This window comes from Bombina bombina, chromosome 3, assembly GCF_027579735.1.
Source record: "Bombina bombina isolate aBomBom1 chromosome 3, aBomBom1.pri, whole genome shotgun sequence".
NCBI lineage: Eukaryota > Metazoa > Chordata > Amphibia > Anura > Bombinatoridae > Bombina > Bombina bombina.
In genome coordinates, this window is record NC_069501.1 from 547,640,036 (window position 1) to 547,658,359 (window position 18,324).

An 18,324-nucleotide genomic window follows, 5' to 3' on the forward strand; every position below is an offset into this window, starting at 1 on the left:
ACGCTGATTGCTTGTGGAGCTGTTAATATGAGTGGAATGGTTTTGCAGAAAGACTCTCCTTGCATCTCCAGACTCTAACTTTCACCCATGCTCTCACTAAGAGACTGACAGGATTACTTAAAACTGCCGTTCCAATGCCGAAGAGTACTACCTTCCATAAGAGACTATTGAAAACTTCTGACACTTCTCTGCCAACCTCCTGTGACGAAAGGCAAAGAATGACTGCGGGATGAGGGAAGTGGGAGGGGTATTTAAGCCTTTGGCTGGGGTGTCTTTGCCTCCTCCTGGTGGCCAGGTTCTTAATTCCCAAAAGTAATTAATGCAGCTGTGGACATTTTCCATTTATGAAGAAAAAGAAGTGTAATTAATTAAAGTTTAATTACTTAAAGTACCTGTGTTTTTAAGAGTATTTTTAAATACTGGGCTTTAAATCATTCAACTTTACAATCACTTTAAAGAAATATCAGCTCTTTACACAAGTTGATTTGATTTGTAAATGCAACTACTACATTATAAAAATACTACGTGGTATAATGGTAGTATTGTTCAACATCACCTTAGGATAATTTTAAAGAGTGAGAGCTTGTGCTCGGTATATAATATGATTTTCAATTTAGGATCTTTCCACTTTCAAGTTACATGGCTTTCTTGTGGGGTGTGCCAGATTCTTGGATGGATAAACCGGATAGATTTTAATTATTTTGCCCCCCCCCCCCATTTTACTTGTATATGCAAACAATGTTCCAGGACAGGGAACCTGTGTACATGCTTTTGGGGCTTCTGATGCAGCATCACCTTTAGGAATTTAACGTTTAACAAACAATCGCTTGTGCAGCCCCACCCCTGCTTCATGCAACCAATTGCACAACCAGAGAGCTTGTTAGTCATCCTGGTCAAATGAGTTTGATATCCGCTATCTGAAGTTGCAGACACGTTAATAAGCAGCAGTCATAAGACCAGTGCTTCTTAAACGGCTCTGAAGCTGTTTAAGTAGCTTCATAAATTGGCCCCTCTGTCTCTAAACTTTTGTTTGTTTACTTGGGATACTACCAAGGGAAGTGCCTTTTGGCATTTTATTCAGATCCTTTTGGACCTGTTGCTCATTCTCTGATCCTTTATTAAAAAAAGATTTGTGAACCATATATGTTTGTGGCCAGCTTTATGTTAAGAAGGCTTATGTTTTTAGATTCTCATCCACCAAGATCATTTTTATGTAGAACAATTCCTATTTCAATTTGCTGTTCTGGCCACACCACCAAAGGTGTTTACCAAGATCTGCTACTCCTATAGAAAAGTTATGATTGGATGAGTCTTTTTTTCCTTTTTTCCAGTGAACTAATGTTCCACTGTAGTATCTCTCCTTCAAGGATCCTATGGATTGGCAAGTTAACATCAGATGTGTGGCCTGTATATTGATAATTTCGCTTGAAACTCTCAAGGATCAGTGAAATTATTCTGCCTGCCCTTATTTTCTATGGCCTAGATTTGGAGTTTGGCGGTAAAAGGGCTTTTTTCTGGCCGCACCATAAAATTAACTCTGGTATCGAGAGTTCAAACAAATGCTGCGTTAGGCTCCAAAAAAGGAGCGTAGAGCATTTTTACCGCAAATGCAACTCTCGATACCAGCGGTGCTTACGGACGCGGCCAGCCTCAAAAACGTGCTCGTGCACGATTCTCCCATAGGAAACAATGGGGCTGTTTGAGCTGAAAAAAAACCTAACACCTGCAAAAAAGCAGCGTTCAGCTCCTAACGCAGCCCCATTGTTTCCTATGGGGAAACACTTCCTACGTCTGCACCTAACACTCTAACATGTACCCCGAGTCTAAACACCCCTAGCCTTACACTTATTAACCCCTAATCTGCCGCCCCCGCTATCGCTGACACCTGCATATTTTTTTTTAACCCCTAATCTGCCGCTCCGTAAACCGCCGCAACCTACGTTATCCCTATGTACCCCTAATCTGCTGCCCTAACATCGCCGACCCCTATATTATATTTATTAACCCCTAATCTGCCCCCCTCAACGTCGCCGACACCTGCCTACACTTATTAACCCCTAATCTGCCGAGCGGACCTGAGCGCTACTATAATAAAGTTATTAACCCCTAATCTGCCCTCCCTAACATCGCCGACACCTACCTTCAATTATTAACCCCTAATCTTCCGAGCGGAGCTCACCGCTATTCTAATAAATGTATTAACCCCTAACGCTAAGTCTAACCCTAACACTAACACCCCCATAACTTAAATATAATTTACATCTAACGAAATTAATTAACTCTTATTAAATAAATGATTCCTATTTAAAGCTAAATACTTACCTGTAAAATAAATCCTAATATAGCTACAATATAAATTATAATTACATTGTAGCTATTTTAGGATTAATATTTATTTTACAGGCAACTTTGTAATTATTTTAACTAGGTACAATAGCTATTAAATAGTTAAGAACTATTTAATAGCTACCTAGTTAAAATAATAAATTTACCTGTAAAATAAATCCTAACCTAAGATATAATTAAACCTAACACTACCCTATCAATAAAATAATTAAATAAACCACCTACAATTACCTACAATTAACCTAACACTACACTATCAATAAAGTAATTAAACACAATTGCTAAAAAAAAAATACAATTAAATAAACTAGCTAAAGTACAAAAAATAAAAAAGAACTAAGTTACAAAAAATAAAAAAATATTTACAAACATAAGAAAAATATTACAACAATTTTAAACTAATTACACCTACTCTAAGCCCCTAATAAAATAACAAAGCCCCCCAAAATAAAAAATTCCCTACCCTATTCTAAATTAAAAAAGTTACAAGCTCTTTTACCTTACCAGCCCTGAACAGGGCCCTTTGCGCTGCATGCCCCAAGAATTTCAGCTCTTTTGCCTGTAAAAGAATAAATACAATACCCCCCCCCCCCAACATTACAACCCACCACCCACATACCCCTAATCTAACCCAAACCCCCCTTAAATAAACCTAACACTAAGCCCCTGAAGATCTTCCTACCTTGTCTTCACCATACCAGGTTCACCGATCCGTCCTGGCTCCAACATCTTCATCCAACCCAAGCGGGGGTTGGCGATCCATCATCCGGTGCTGAAGAGGTCCAGAAGAGGCTCCAAAGTCTTCCTCCTATCCGGCAAGAAGAGGACATCCGGACCGGCAAACATCTTCTCCAAGCGGCATCTTCGATCTTCTTCCATCCGGTGCGGAGCGGGTCCATCTTGAAGCAGGCGACGCGGATCCATCCTCTTCTTCCGTTGTCTCCCGACGAATGACGGTTCCTTTAAGGGACGTCATCCAAGATGGCGTCCCTCGAATTCCGATTGGCTGATAGGATTCTATCAGCCAATCGGAATTAAGGTAGGAATTTTCTGATTGGCTGATGGAATCAGCCAATCAGAATCAAGTTCAATCCGATTGGCTGATCCAATCAGCCAATCAGATTGAGCTCGCATTCTATTGGCTGTTCCGATCAGCCAATAGAATGCGAGCTCAATCTGATTGGCTGATTGGATCAGCCAATCGGATTGAACTTGATTCTGATTGGCTGATTCCATCAGCCAATCAGAAAATTCCTACCTTAATTCCGATTGGCTGATAGAATCCTATCAGCCAATCGGAATTCGAGGGACGCCATCTTGGATGACGTCCCTTAAAGGAACCGTCATTCGTCGGGAGACAACGGAAGAAGAGGATGGATCCGCGTCGCCTGCTTCAAGATGGACCCGCTCCGCACCGGATGGAAGAAGATTGAAGATGCCGCTTGGAGAAGATGTTTGCCGGTCCGGATGTCCTCTTCTTGCCGGATAGGAGGAAGACTTTGGAGCCTCTTCTGGACCTCTTCAGCACCGGATGATGGATCGCCAACCCCCGCTTGGGTTGGATGAAGATGTTGGAGCCAGGACGGATCGGTGAACCTGGTATGGTGAAGACAAGGTAGGAAGATCTTCAGGGGCTTAGTGTTAGGTTTATTTAAGGGGGGTTTGGGTTAGATTAGGGGTATGTGGGTGGTGGGTTATAATGTTGGGGGGGTATTGTATTTATTCTTTTACAGGCAAAAGAGCTGAAATTCTTGGGGCATGCCCCGCAAAGGGCCCTGTTCAGGGCTGGTAAGGTAAAAGAGCTTGTAACTTTTTTAATTTAGAATAGGGTAGGGAATTTTTTATTTTGGGGGGCTTTGTTATTTTATTAGGGGGCTTAGAGTAGGTGTAATTAGTTTAAAATTGTTGTAATATTTTTCTTATGTTTGTAAATATTTTTTTATTTTTTGTAACTTAGTTCTTTTTTATTTTTTGTACTTTAGCTAGTTTATTTAATTGTATTTTTTTTTTAGCAATTGTGTTTAATTAATTTATTGATAGTGTAGTGTTAGGTTAATTGTAGGTAATTGTAGGTAGTTTATTTAATTATTTTATTGATAGGGTAGTGTTAGGTTTAATTATATCTTAGGTTAGGATTTATTTTACAGGTAAATTTGTTATTATTTTAACTAGGTAGCTATTAAATAGTTCTTAACTATTTAATAGCTATTGTACCTAGTTAAAATAAATACCAAGTTGCCTGTAAAATAAATATTAATCCTAAAATAGCTATAATATAATTATAATTTATATTGTAGCTATATTAGGATTTATTTTACAGGTAAGTATTTAGCTTTAAATAGGAATCATTTATTTAATAAGAGTTAATTAATTTCGTTAGATGTAAATTATATTTAAGTTAGGGGGGTGTTAGTGTTAGGGTTAGACTTAGCTTTAGGGGTTAATCAATTTATTAGAATAGCGGTGAGCTCCGGTCGTCAGATTAGGGGTTAATAATTGAAGGTAGGTGTCGGCGATGTTAGGGAGGGCAGATTAGGGGTTAATACTATTTATGATAGGGTTAGTGAGGCGGGTTAGGGGTTAATAACTTTATTATAGTAGCGCTCAGGTCCGCTCGGCAGATTAGGGGTTAATAAGTGTAGGCAGGTGTCGGCGACGTTGAGGGGGGCAGATTAGGGGTTAATAAATATAATATAGGGGTCGGCGGTGTTAGGGGCAGCAGATTAGGGGTACATAAGTATAACGTAGGTGGCGGTCGGCAGATTAGGGGTTAAAAATTTTAATCGAGTGGCGGCGATGTGGGGGGAGCTCGGTTTAGGGGTACATAGGTAGTTTATGGGTGTTAGTGTACTTTAGGGTACAGTAGTTAAGAGCTTTATGAACCGGCGTTAGCCAGAAAGCTCTTAACTCCTGCTATTTTCAGGCGGCTGGAATTTTGTCGTTAGAGCTCGAACGCTCACTTCAGAAACGACTCTAAATACCGGCGTTAGAAAGATCCCATTGAAAAGATAGGATACGCAATTGACGTAAGGGGATCTGCGGTATGGAAAAGTCGCGGCTGAAAAGTGAGCGTTAGACCCTTTAATCACTGACTCCAAATACCAGCGGGCGGCCAAAACCAGCGTTAGGAGCCTCTAACGCTGGTTTTGACGGCTACCGCCGAACTCCAAATCTAGGCCTAAGTTTCCATGAATATTTTGCCTTTGGCTGCTAAGAGTACAGCCTTTGTCCAATGTTGTATGGTTTATGGCTTGAGGCTTAGGGAAATTACCAATTGTAAATATTCTTGTCTTCCTCATGATAGAAAGGTTGGTCCTTATTTTGTTTACTTTCATGACAAGGCAGCCTTTCTTTTCCAGGAACTTTTCAACTGTTGCTAGATTGTACTGGAATATTATGTCTAAACTACAGGTATTTAAAGTTATTGTAAAGTTGAATGATTTAAAGTCCAGTATTTAAAAATACTCTTAAAAATATGGGCACTTTAAGTCATTACATTTTACAATTACCCTTCTTTTTTAAAATGCTTACCTTTTTGTTATGGTAAACCCGCATCTCCTTCAGTATTTAGCATATTGATGACTATCCGGCTTCCTCCAATCGTTGTGTGCCACACAAGCTGATCGCCAAAGGGGAAAACAACGATTGGAGGAAGCCGGATTCGTCAATACTGAAGGAGATGCAGGCGGAGGATCGTGTGTTTACAGTAACAGAGAGGTAAGTATTGTAAAAAAGCGTAATTGTAAAGTTTTTATTTTGCCAGTTTCCTAATATTTTCTTTCATACCTTTTATGAATATTAAAGCTTGGGTCTTTGCCTGCCCCCCCCCAACACACACACAGAAACACACAAATATTATCATTATAAGGACATTTTTTGAAACTATCTTTTATAGCAGTTTTATACATTTCCTTCCCCAGAAGCAGTGCTTGTTAAGAAGGTGGTTCTGAGAGAACTAGTCAAGCTCTTTCTCAACTATTGCACTGTAAATGTTTTGATACTGACCAACCAGTACTAAATATGCTAATTCAACAGTTTGAGAGATTATTTTATCTATCAATTTTTTTCGTGTTTTTTTTTAAACAAAATCGGGGCTGTAGGGTATTTTAATTGAAGCTGGCAGCAGTGGATATATATCATAAGGTAAAGATTTACTATAACTTGGAAGCTTCTGCAGCCTTTATGAGCGCAAAAGATTAAACTAACCACCACTGGAGATTAGATATCACCTTGTGTAACAGAATTGATTTTTCATAAATGTTTACATTTTGCGTATATGCTATCCATTTGCTTGCTGTGTTATTATTTTTTTTATTTTTATTATCCCCATTTATCTAAAGTACTATTATTATCTAAAGTATTAATTGTAAAGGTCCTTTTACCGGATATCACCTTCATTGTTTATGCACAGAGAAATCATTTGGGGTCTGAGTTTTTCTTTTCATTGTTTTGTAGAGAGTTGTTTTTTTTTTAACAACAAAAATCTAATCCTGTACATGTAATTGTATACACTTTATGCAAACTGTTAAATGTTAGAATTACACTGAGGATTGAAGATGACTGTCATATTTGTACCTTTCAGAAGATTTAGCCATATATTGAAGAGCAACTAGCTTAGCTATACAGGGCTTGACAAATCCAGGGAGCTAGAGAGCCAAAGTTTCTAGAATTTCACTACTGGCTCCTGTGGTTTTTTTTTTTTGTTTTTTTTTTTAAAGAAATACTCTACATTTTATTTCTATTTATTGTATTTAATATAAAATTTGTCAAGCCCTGCTTTAGTAACTAAAACAATTTAAAGGGACATATAAAATAATAATAAAAAAAGATAATTTATATGTATGTCTCTTTAAATTTCCTCTAGCCCCATCCCCATCAGGGTCGATGACATTATTTGCACTTTGCTTTTTTCCCACTGCCAATAATGAAGTATTTTATAGTGATTTCAATTTTGAGTTTTATGTCCCTTTTTAAATGGCTACTTGTTCATTTGCATAAAAAAATAGATGCAAGTCCCATCCATAATTTGAAGGTGCATTCATTCATAAAATAACATATGCAGAAATACTTTTGTGATAAGATAACAAATATGAGGAAATGTCATTTTACTTGTCATAGTATGATTGCACTATAACAAATCAAAACTTGATTTGTTAGAAGGTATTTCTTTATAGGTCTATTTTTATTGTGCCATTTTCTTATCACACAAATATTTCCAAACTTATGTATTTTAATTTATGAGCAGATGGGTTTTTTGTTTTATTTACACACACATACACACACACATAAATAAATAAATAATATATATATATATATATATATATATATATATATATATATATATATATATATATATATATATATATACAACAACATTTTAAATTAGGGGGAGATAAAAGGCAAGTTTAAAATCCTCCACTACGCACAAAATATAGAAAAAATAACTCATTGTGTAGTTCATTTACAAATCTAGACAGGCCCAGAGGCTTGTTTTCCCAGAGAAAAACTCTGAATTACATTGTTTCCAATGCAGCAAAGGATTCTGGGTAAGATATGCAAATTAAGTACACAATGACACACCTTTTCACTTCAGTCTGCTTTTCAGCAGGTTCTCTTTACGCCAAAGTATTGCTGTTCATACAGCTTATATATATATATATATATATATATATATATATATATATATATATATACACATACACATTGTGTGTGGGTTGGACATAAACTGCTAATTAATTTGTGGGTGGGTGAGAAACAAGCTGGACATTGTTGTTATATAACGTATGTGGTGCTAAGATAAATGTGTATAACAGTCTCCCCTTTTTTATTTCTCCCATTGTTTCTTTCTCTTGAATACTTCAACTGTCTTGTCCTATATTTTTTTTTTTTTTTTCCCGATGTTATTTTTGACCTCCTACCCCCTTTCATTCTGTCCTTCTATGAACCACTTAGAGAGTGAAAAATCTCCAGCACATTTGAGGGGCATCAGTGATGGTAGAATTTTCCCTCTATAGTATTCCCAATGGCCATTTTATTAAAAAAAAAAAAAGAAAAAAAATTCTTAAAAATAGTTTGATCTTAATTTAGATCTGTTTTTATTATATTCTGATAACCCCTATTTTATATGTTTATTCTGACTCAATACAATATGGCGGAGAAGGATATCAGGGAAGCACAAATTTTAAAAGGGCAGTGAAATTATTTGAAATTGGCAGCTCAGCCACCCTCTTCAATTTCCCCAAGAGTAATTTGGAAGCTTTTAACAATCCCTAGCGTATAAATCCGTTTCCTTGAATGGTCAGTTATGTTTAGAGGTAGGAAGTGGGGATGCTGAAGAACTGGGTTCCTTAGTGGTAGCCCCCTATCTACCCTTTAATCCCCGCTCCCCTCCCAGCTTGCAGTTTGAGCAGCAATGAGATGGAGGTGCCTGGAATCCTGTCTGCATACAGCGTGGAGTTAGAGGAGGGAGCAGAGCATGGAATAATAGGTAATGCATTTGAAATGAGTAGTAGAATATTTTCTGGGAAATTCGAAAGTTAATCCAATTTCCCTTTGTATCATGTGGCAGCCATCAGCCAATCACAAAATGCATTTACGTATATAATGTGCACATGCTCAGTAAGAGCTGCAGCATCAGAAAGTGTGCATATAAAAAGAATATGAAAGTTTTGATTATGGAAGTATATTGGATAGTGTTTTTTTTTTTTATTGCATGCTTTATCTAAATCACAATACTTTTAATTTAGACTCTAGTGGCCCTTTAATGTTTGTGTGCTTCTGTATACACTTGTCCTTAGCGCTGTACCATTCTGTTCTTGGTTTGCTACTAGGGCAGCGCCTTACTTTTTAACTGCCCTTAAAGGCCCAGCAGTAAACGCCTTGAGATTTTATAGGGACAGTATATTTAAAATGAACCTTAAATGTATTTGATAGAGCATGACATTTTAAACAACTTTCCTATTTACTTCTATTATCAATTTTGCTTCGTTCTCTTGGTATCCATTATTAAAGATTAATCCTAGGGGAGATCAGGAGTGTGCACATGTCTTTAGCAATCTGGAAGCAATGTTTGCAACGACGTTTATAGCAATGTTATACATAGTTGTAAATACTGCTGCTATGGAATGCTAAAGAAACGTGCACACTCCTGAGCTCAGCTAGGATTAATCTTTAACAATGGATACCTATAATTATTATTATTATTATCTTTTATTTGTAGAGTGCTAACAGATTCCGCAGCGCTAGCTAGAGATCTAAGCCAAATTGATAACGGAAGTAAATTTGAAAGGTGTTTTTTTTTTTTTTTTTTTAATTGTATTCTCTATTTTAATCATGAAAGTTTAATTTTGACTTTGCTGTCCCTTTAATATAAAATGTTTAATAAAACAACTTTTATGATATATTTTCATTATTTATTTTGCAGTTTAGACTTGGCTGATAAGTTATTTTATAGCAAAACAACACGTCTTGTACAAGGTGTTTGTCCCATTCATAAGAAAAAATAACTTTTCAGTTGACTTATCAAATTGCATTCTTTCAATTTGTATCATTTTGTTGAAACTTGGATCCTTCCCATTACCATATACTGTAAAAGGCTCAGTAGCGTGCACGTGTCTTGAGTACTATATTATCATTTATTTGTAAACTGTGATTAAAGGGACATAATACTCATATTCTAAATCACTTGAAACTGATGCAGTATAACTGTAAAAAGCTGACAGGAAAATATCACCTGAGCATCACTATGTAAAAAAGGAAGATATTTTACCTCACAATTTCCTCAGCTCAGCAGAGTAAGTTCTGTGTAAAAAGTTATACTCAGCTGCTCCCAGCTGCAGGTAAAAATTAAAAAAAAAATGAAGAAATGAACAGCAGCCAATCAGCATCAGCAGTGCTGAGGCCATGAACTCTTACTGTGATCTCATGAGATTTGACTTAACTCTCATGAGATTTCATAGTAAGCTTCCTTTACCTGATTGGTGAAATAATATGAGAGTTCACGAGGCTCATCCTTTCAGGTGTCCCAGGACAGACATACTAATATGCTGCTTAGAAGTCCTTTACAATGCGATGTGGCTACTGAGGAACTTTTGAGGTAAAATATCTTTCTTTTTTACATAGAGATGTTTAGGAAATATTTTCTAGTCAGCTTTTTACAGCTATACTGCATCACTTTCAAGTGTTTAAACATTTGGGTATTATGGCCCTTTAAATGTTATACTTTGGGTAGACAGTGATACTGATTTATGGTAAAAGCATATGATGCATAAAATAGACTAAACAAAACTGATTCATTCAAAAGAAGGAATTTCCTATTCCAAAGAGCTTACAGTCTACATATGAGTGTTTGTAGTTGCAGCAGTAAGGCAAAGCAGTTTGAAATGTATTTATTTTTTTAAGTCACAATGTTCCCAGAAAACTGGTAAACCTCTCTAAGGACCAGATTATGACGTGTTAAGTTATGTGAAAAGGGGTTTATCACGGCTGTTTGCTCACATCTGGTTACCGCTGGTACCGCTTGTATTACAAGTGAGTGCAATCGCTATTTGTGCTAAAATGATTACCGCGTCCTCAGAGTCCTGGTTAACTGTTTCGCAAATTAAACAAATAAATCCTGATTGCGCATAAATGCTAAAATCTAAGTTTAAAAGGGGTTTATTAAAAAATTTGTTTATCCTAGAGTATGATTAAAATTAATTTTACTAATCCAGCATCATAATAAAAACAAATTAAAACCTTAAAACATTAAACACATGTGCACATAAATAAAACATTTTCTGTTATGTGAACAACAATGGAATGTGAAAAATTAATATTTCCATGTCGGGTTAGCGCACTTGGGAATATGCAATCAGGTTTTGCGTGCAAGTCAAGTTTTTTTCACACTTTTTTTTGCTCTTTTGACTTCTAAGGGAGAATGTGTTATTGCGCACGTGATATTCTTTGGTTTTTACGCGCATTGGGTAAGCGCAAGATCGAAAACGGTTTATTTTCAACTTGTAGCAAGCACTACCCGAGGCACACAAAAAACTTGTAGCGTAGTTAGCGGTTGAGTGGGAGCGCCAAATACTGCTCCACCTGTAATCTGGCCCTAAATATTTGGGATTTCAAATAACATTTGAAGCTATCCAAGGATGAAGCAGGGTAAAGAGTATGAGAGTAGGAGCAGCGCATTTGAACTGTTGGAGTTGTGGATAGGGAAGTATTTATGTGTAGACACTCCACTAGAAGGAGGGAAGTAGTTATGTGTAGAAACTCCGCTAGAAGGAGGGAAGTAGTTATGTGTAGAAACTCTGCTAGAAGGAGGGAAGTATTTATGTGTAGAAACTCCGCTAGAAGGAGGGAAGTAGTTATGTGTAGAAACTCCGCTAGAAGGAGGGACGTAGTTATGTGTAGAAACTCCACTAGAAGGAGGGACGCAGTTATGTGTAGAAACTCCGCTAGAAGGAGGGACGTAGTTATGTGTAGAAACTCCGCTAGAAGGAGGGACGTAGTTATGTGTAGAAACTCCGCTAGAAGGAGGGACGTAGTTATGGGGGTCAGTCTCAATTTGAATCTTGCAGGGGCATTTGTCGTAGATTGGCGTTGAGTAGTGGTGGAAATCGGGAAGGTACATAGGAGTAGGTTGCAGTAGTCGAGACAAATTGAGAAAGTGAATTAATATTTTGGTGATGTCATGGTTAAGAAAAGTGCAAATTCTGGAGATATTAAATAAGTGCACATGACAGGATTTGGTTAGCACTACTGTTTATAAAGGGGAGTTCAGAGTCCAGTGAGACACCAAGACAGCTGACCTGGGTTGACATTGAGTTAGTCTCCAACAGTAGGAGGTGTCTGGTGTAGGGTTTCTAAAAGAGGGGTAATAAGGAGAAACTCTTTTTTGAGAGATTGAACTGGTGCTAGTGTGAAGAAATTCTGGTTGAAAAACGAAGCAGAACTAACAGGTAAAGGACATATTTAGGTGTAATTTGGTGGTACTGTAATCTCCCCGCCTCAATGGTAGATTATATAGACTGAGAGAACAAAGGAACCCAAGGCAGAGCCTTGTGGTACTCTTACAGAGAAAGGCAGAGTATCAGATTGCTATAGTACAAAACTCTAAATCAATAATGGGAAATTTCCTAGCACACAGGGGCCGCAGATCAATATTTTAGAAGCCTGAAGACCGGCATATAAATTTATGGCTATTAACCAAACTAATATAACATTATATAATAGATTTAGGTGAGGTTGCAAGGTACTTTCTGTCTTCTGCGCTTCCCTCCAGAGGGCTCTTCTTTGCAATGGTCACCCCAAAGCATACATTTTAAGTTACGCTTTTTCCTAGGGCCTCAAAAATTATGGCACAAATTGTTAGTTCTGCTTTTCCTGGAGGGCCACAAAAATGATTGATAAGAGTCACATGTAGCCTTCCAGCCTCTTGTCCATACCTGCTCTAAATGATCAGTTAGAGAAGGAGGAAGTGAACTAAAAGAGGTGATTGTGTTTTACATGCCAAAAGAATGGAGACTGGTCTGTTGTGTCAATGCTGCAGCTAAATTTAGAATAGTAAGTAAGAAGCAGTGACCTCTAGCAGATAGTGGATCGTTGGTTACCTTAGTAAGGGCGTTTTTCCATTTCAGTGTTTAGGGAGGAGTGGAGAAGATAAAGAAAAAGTGTTAGATGAGATTATAGATTAGTTATTCCAATAGTTTTAAAGCAACTTGATATAAAGACAGCAGCTGGAAGTTAGAGTTAGTGGGTAGGATAGAGAGGATTTTTTTTCTTTCCTAAGACATGGAGAGTCCACAACGTCATTCCAATTATTAGAGGGATATTCAGCTCCTGGCCAGCAGGAGGAGGCATAGAGCACCCCAGCAAAGCTGTTAAAGGGACACTGAACCCAATTTTTTTTCTTTCGTGATTCAGATAGAGCATGCAATTTTAAGCAACTTTCTAATTTACTCCTATTATCAATTTTTCTTCGTTCTCTTGCTATCTTTATTTGAATAAGAAGGCATCTAAACTAAGGAGAGAGGCAATTTTTGGTTCAGGACGCTGGACAGCACTTGTTGATTTGTGGGTGAATTTATCCACCAATCAGCAAGAACAACCCAGGTTGTTCACCAAAAATGGTCCGGCTTCTAAGCTTACATTCTTGCTTTTTCAAATAAAGATACCAAGAGAATGAAGAAAATTTGATAATAGGAGTAAATTATAAAGTTGCTTAAAATTGAATGGTCTATCTGAATCACTAAAGAAAACATTTGGGTTCAGTGTCCCTTTAAGTGTAACTTACCTTACCCATAATCCCCAGTCATTCTCTTTTCCTTATTCCTGTGTAAAGTCGGTGTCTGAAGATATTTAATCCTTTTATGGGTACATTTCCCTGCAAGCAAGGATTGGGGTCTAGCCGAGTCTATGTCAATCTCTTTAGTAAGAGTAGTGGTGGCTTTTAGCAGTTAAAAGGCGGCAAGGTTGTCTTTGCTTTACTTTTAATACTTACTACCCCTTTGCTGAAAGGCAGGGTTGGTTACTCTGATCTTAATTTTTCTACAGGTCCCTGACAGGCAGTGAAGTACCGGTCACACCTTAGTAATTGTCATTTGCTCTGCAGCTGGATCCACAGGTAAGTGCTTTTGCCTTCTAGGCACTGAAGGAAAACACTTTAGAGATTCTCTTTAAGTGGACATAATTTGGGACTTAGATATCCTTTTAAGTCTAGGTTTCATTTGGGCAACTTGACTGACTCTAGGGGAGCTTGTGGCTTCTTAATCAGTATATTTTCAGGCACTGTGGAGTAAGACTTTGAGAGACTTAAGGGAGCGTTTTATTACTAACGCTTCCCTTAATACTTAGCAATGGGTCCTTTTTTATTTGTAAAAAGCGATGTGTGCTTGCTTTTTAATTATTCTTGTGCAAGTGTGTCATTAGTGCATACGTTATGCGGCCGTTTAAGTTTAACTTCGCACTCTTTCTATCTTTGGTGCAGTTTATTTTTGGCCGGTCACGTGACTTCCGGTTTCTCCTGTATACAGAGTGGAGCGTCGTGCTGTGAGGTGCGGACATTAATCTTGCTGATTGCAGTATTGTAGAAGTGCTAGTCTCTGCTGTAGAAGTTTCTCAGCTTTCTATATCCTATTACTAGTGGGATACTCATTCCGGTAACGGTAGGAGTCTCAGACAGATGCTTAGCTTCTTGTCTGAGGTCGGGTATTAAAGTTTTACCTTAAGTTCTAAACCTATCGTTTTTGCTCATTTATTTAAGTAAATTTTATTTGCGTTTACCTTATTTGTTTTTTTTAGTGGGAGTTAATTTCCATAGCTATGGACCCAGAACAGGATAAACCCATATCTATAGACAAATGTTTATTATGTTTAGAGAACCAAATTATTTTGCCTATGCAATTTTGTTCTTCACGTTAAGCTAAGACTTTACAATTTAAGGACAAATTACTCCCTTCTGAGCCAAGTGTCTATCAGGAAACTGCTGTGCGTGATATACCTCAGCTTTCTCCTCAGATGTCCCAAGCTTTAGTAGTTTCTCACTCTGTGCCTTATGTTTCTCAACAACCCCCTGGGGGTATTTATTTACCTGGGAATTTTGCCACTCAAATGAATTCTGCAGTTTCTGCGGCTTTGTCTGCTTTCCTTTCTGCGGTTAAGCGTAAGATAAAATCTAGACATTTGTCTGCTAGTAAAGCTTCTAACCCTTCTAGGTCTGCTTTAGCCATTTCTCATTTGTCTGATGAGGAAAATACTTCAGTAGCTTCTGAAGGTGGAATCTCAGACTCTGACACTTTAGCAGAAAAATCTTTAGAATCTGAAGAGGTTATTTTTAGATTTAAGCTTGAACACCTCTGGTTACTACTGAAGAAGGTTCTAGCTAATTTAGATGATTTTGAACCTTTGGTTGCTGTCAACCCCACAAAGTCTTCTAAACTGTATAGAGTTTATGATTCTCCCTCTTCTGAGGTTTTTCCTGTTCTAAGGAAGATGTCTGAAATTATAGCTCCGTAATGGGATAAACCAGTGGTTCCCTTTTCCCCTTCCCCTGTTTCCTGTTGCTGACTCTATTCGTGATTCATAGCGCACTGTGCCTAAAGTAGAAGGAGCTATTTCTACTCTTGCTAAGAGAACTACCATTCCTATAGAGAATAGTTGCTCTTTTAAGTATCCAATGGATAAGAAGCTAGAGGCTTACTTAAAAAAGAGGTACATACATTAAGGATTACAGTGGCAACCTGCGGCGAGTATTGCCACAGTTGCAGGTGCAGCATCTTATTGGCGCAATGCCTTGTCCGATCTTATTTCAGAGAAAACTATGGTAGAGGAGATCCAAGATAGGATCGAAGCCCTTAAACTGTCCAATACCTTTATCTGTGATGCAGACATGCAGATAATTAGACTGGGAGCTAAGATGTCTAGCTTCACTGTATTAGCTCACAGAACTCTGTAGTTAAAATCTTGGTCGGATGATGTTTCTTCAAAGGCCAAGCTCTTGGCTTTACCTTATAAGGGCAAGACTGTTTGGACCTGGTCTAGCAGAAATCTTTTCTAAAATTACTGGTGGAAAGGAATCTTTCCTTCTTTAGTACAAGAAGAATAGACCTAGGGGTCGACCGTCTTCTAAGCAACTTTAAGGGACAGAAATACTCACCTTCCTCTTCCAAACCTGACCAATCCAGGTCCACTTGGAAATCCAGCCCTGGAATAAGGAAAAACAAAACAAGAAGCCTTCTGCCGATTCTAAATCAGCATGAAGGTTCTGCCCCCGGTCCGAGCTTGGATCTGGTGGGGGGCAGGCTTTCTCTTTTTAGACAGGCTTGGATATGCAATGTCCCAAATCCATGGGCTGTGGACATAGTATCCTAGGGTTACAGGATAGGATTCAAGTCTTGCCCTCCAAGGGGCAGATTTCTCCTGTCAAGATTATCCTCAAACCAGGTAAATAAGGAGGCCTCCTTAATTTGCATAAAGGACCTATCTTCTCTGGCTGTCATTGTACCAGTCCCTCTAAGGGAACAAGGTCTAGGATTCCATTCAAATCTATTTGTGGTTCCAAAAAAGGAAAGGAGCTTTTCGTCCCATCCTAGATCTCAAGTGTCTCAACAAATTCCTCAGGGTTTCATCCTTCAAGATGGAAACTATTCGCTCCATTCTTCCATTGGTCCAGGTGGGTCAGTTCATGACGACCATAGACCTGAAGGATGTGTATCTACATGTTCCCATTCACAGGGATCATCACCAGTTTCTCAGATTTGATTTTCTGGACAAGCATTTCCAGTTTGTTGCCCTTCCATTTGGTTTGGCCATGGCTCCCAGAATATTCACAAAGGTTCTAGGAGCGCTATTGGCAGTAATCAGATCCCAGGGAATTGCTGTGGTGCCTTATCTAGACGACATTCTGGTTCAGGCGTCATCTTTTCAACTAGCACAATCTCATACAGAGATGTTGTCTTTTCTATGTTCCCACGGGTGGAAGGTGAATCGGGAAAAGAGTTCTGTAGTTCCATCTACAACAGTGTGTATCCTCGGGACAATAATAGATTCCATGTCCATGAAGATTTTCCTGACTGAGGTCAGAAAATCCAAGCTTCCTTCCTTTCTTCCTTTCTCTCCATTCTGCTTTTCATCCATCAGTGGCTCAATGCATGGAGGTGATTGGTCTGATGGTGGCTTCCTTGGACATCATTCCCTTTGCTTGGTTCCATCTGAGTCCGCTGCAACTTTGCATGCTTCGTCAATGGAATGGAGAACATAATGATTTATTGCAGAGGCTAAATCTGGATCCCCTGACAAGAGAATATATTTTGTGGATGTCTCTGGATCATCTGTCTTGGTGCACTTGCTTCCCAAAACCTTCCTGGGTTATTGTGACAATGGACGTTAGGCTGTGGAGCTGTTTGGGGTTCTCTGAAGGCTCAGGGCATGTGATCTCGGGAAGAGTCTTCTCTTCCCATAAACATCTTCTAGTTGAGATCAATCTTCAATGCCTTGACAGCTTGGCCTCAATTATCTTTAGTCCGGTTTATCAGATTCCAGTCTGACAACATCACCTCAGTGGCTTACATCAACCACTAGAGAGAAACTCGGAGTTCCTTGGCCATGAAGGAGGTGACTTGCATTCTGCAGTGGGCGGAAGCTCACGATTGTCTTCTATCTGCCATCCACATTCCAGGAGTGGACAATTGGGAGGCGGATTTTCTGAGCAGACAGACCTTTCATCCCGGGGAGTGGGCTCTCCATCCGAAAGTGTTCTCTCAAATAACCCTCAGGTGGGGGGGGGGGGGGTTCCAGAGTTGGATCTGATGGCATCCCGCCAAAACACCAAGGTTCCAAAGTACGGTTCAAGATCAAGAGATCCTCAGGCCATTCTGATAGATGCTCTCTAGCGGTTCCTTGGACGTTCTCTTTGGCATATCTGTTTCCTCCGTTTGCTTTCCTTACACGAGTCATTGCTCGTATCAAACAGGAGAGAGCATCGGTAATCCTAAAAGCTCCTGCATGGCCTTGTAGGGTCTGTTTCGCGGATCTGGTATGGATTTCATTTCTACCTCCCTGGAGGTTACCTCTGAGGAAGGACCTTCTATTTCAGGGTCCTTTCCTCCATCCAAACCTTAATTCTCTGAAGCTGTCTGCTTGGAGATTGAACGTTTAGTTCTGTCTAGACGTGGTTTTTCTGAGGCGGTCATTGAAGCTATGCTCCAGGCTCTCAAACCGGTTACTCGCAAGATTTACCATAAGTTATGGCGTAAATATCTTTATTAGTGCAAATCTAAAGGCTTCTCCTGGAGCCGGGTGAGGATTCCCCAGAGTTTGTCTTTTCTTCAGGATGGCCTGGAGAAGGGTTTATCGGTCAGTACTCTAAAGGGTCAGATTTCTGCCCTTTCTATCTTTTTGCACAAACAATAATCAGGAAATTGTTGTTCCTTCTTTTTGTCCTAATCCTTCTTCTCATAAGGAACGTCTTTTGCATAACTTGGATTGTGTACGAGC

The 18,324-nt window shown here is 38.7% G+C and overlaps 1 protein-coding gene across 3 annotated transcripts in view; it reads left to right on the top strand.

The window, feature by feature from the left end:
• The window catches only part of AHDC1 (AT-hook DNA binding motif containing 1), a 187,311-nt gene that overhangs the window by 151,436 nt on the left and 17,551 nt on the right, over positions 1-18,324 (top strand). For 2 of the 3 annotated variants that reach the window (XM_053707050.1, XM_053707052.1), the window contains exon 5: positions 8,299-8,833. The exons of the other annotated variant lie outside the window; for it this stretch is intronic. The gene's annotated coding sequence lies outside the window, so the exon portion shown is untranslated. The remainder of the gene's footprint in view (positions 1-8,298; positions 8,834-18,324) is intronic. 3 annotated transcript variants of the gene reach the window in all.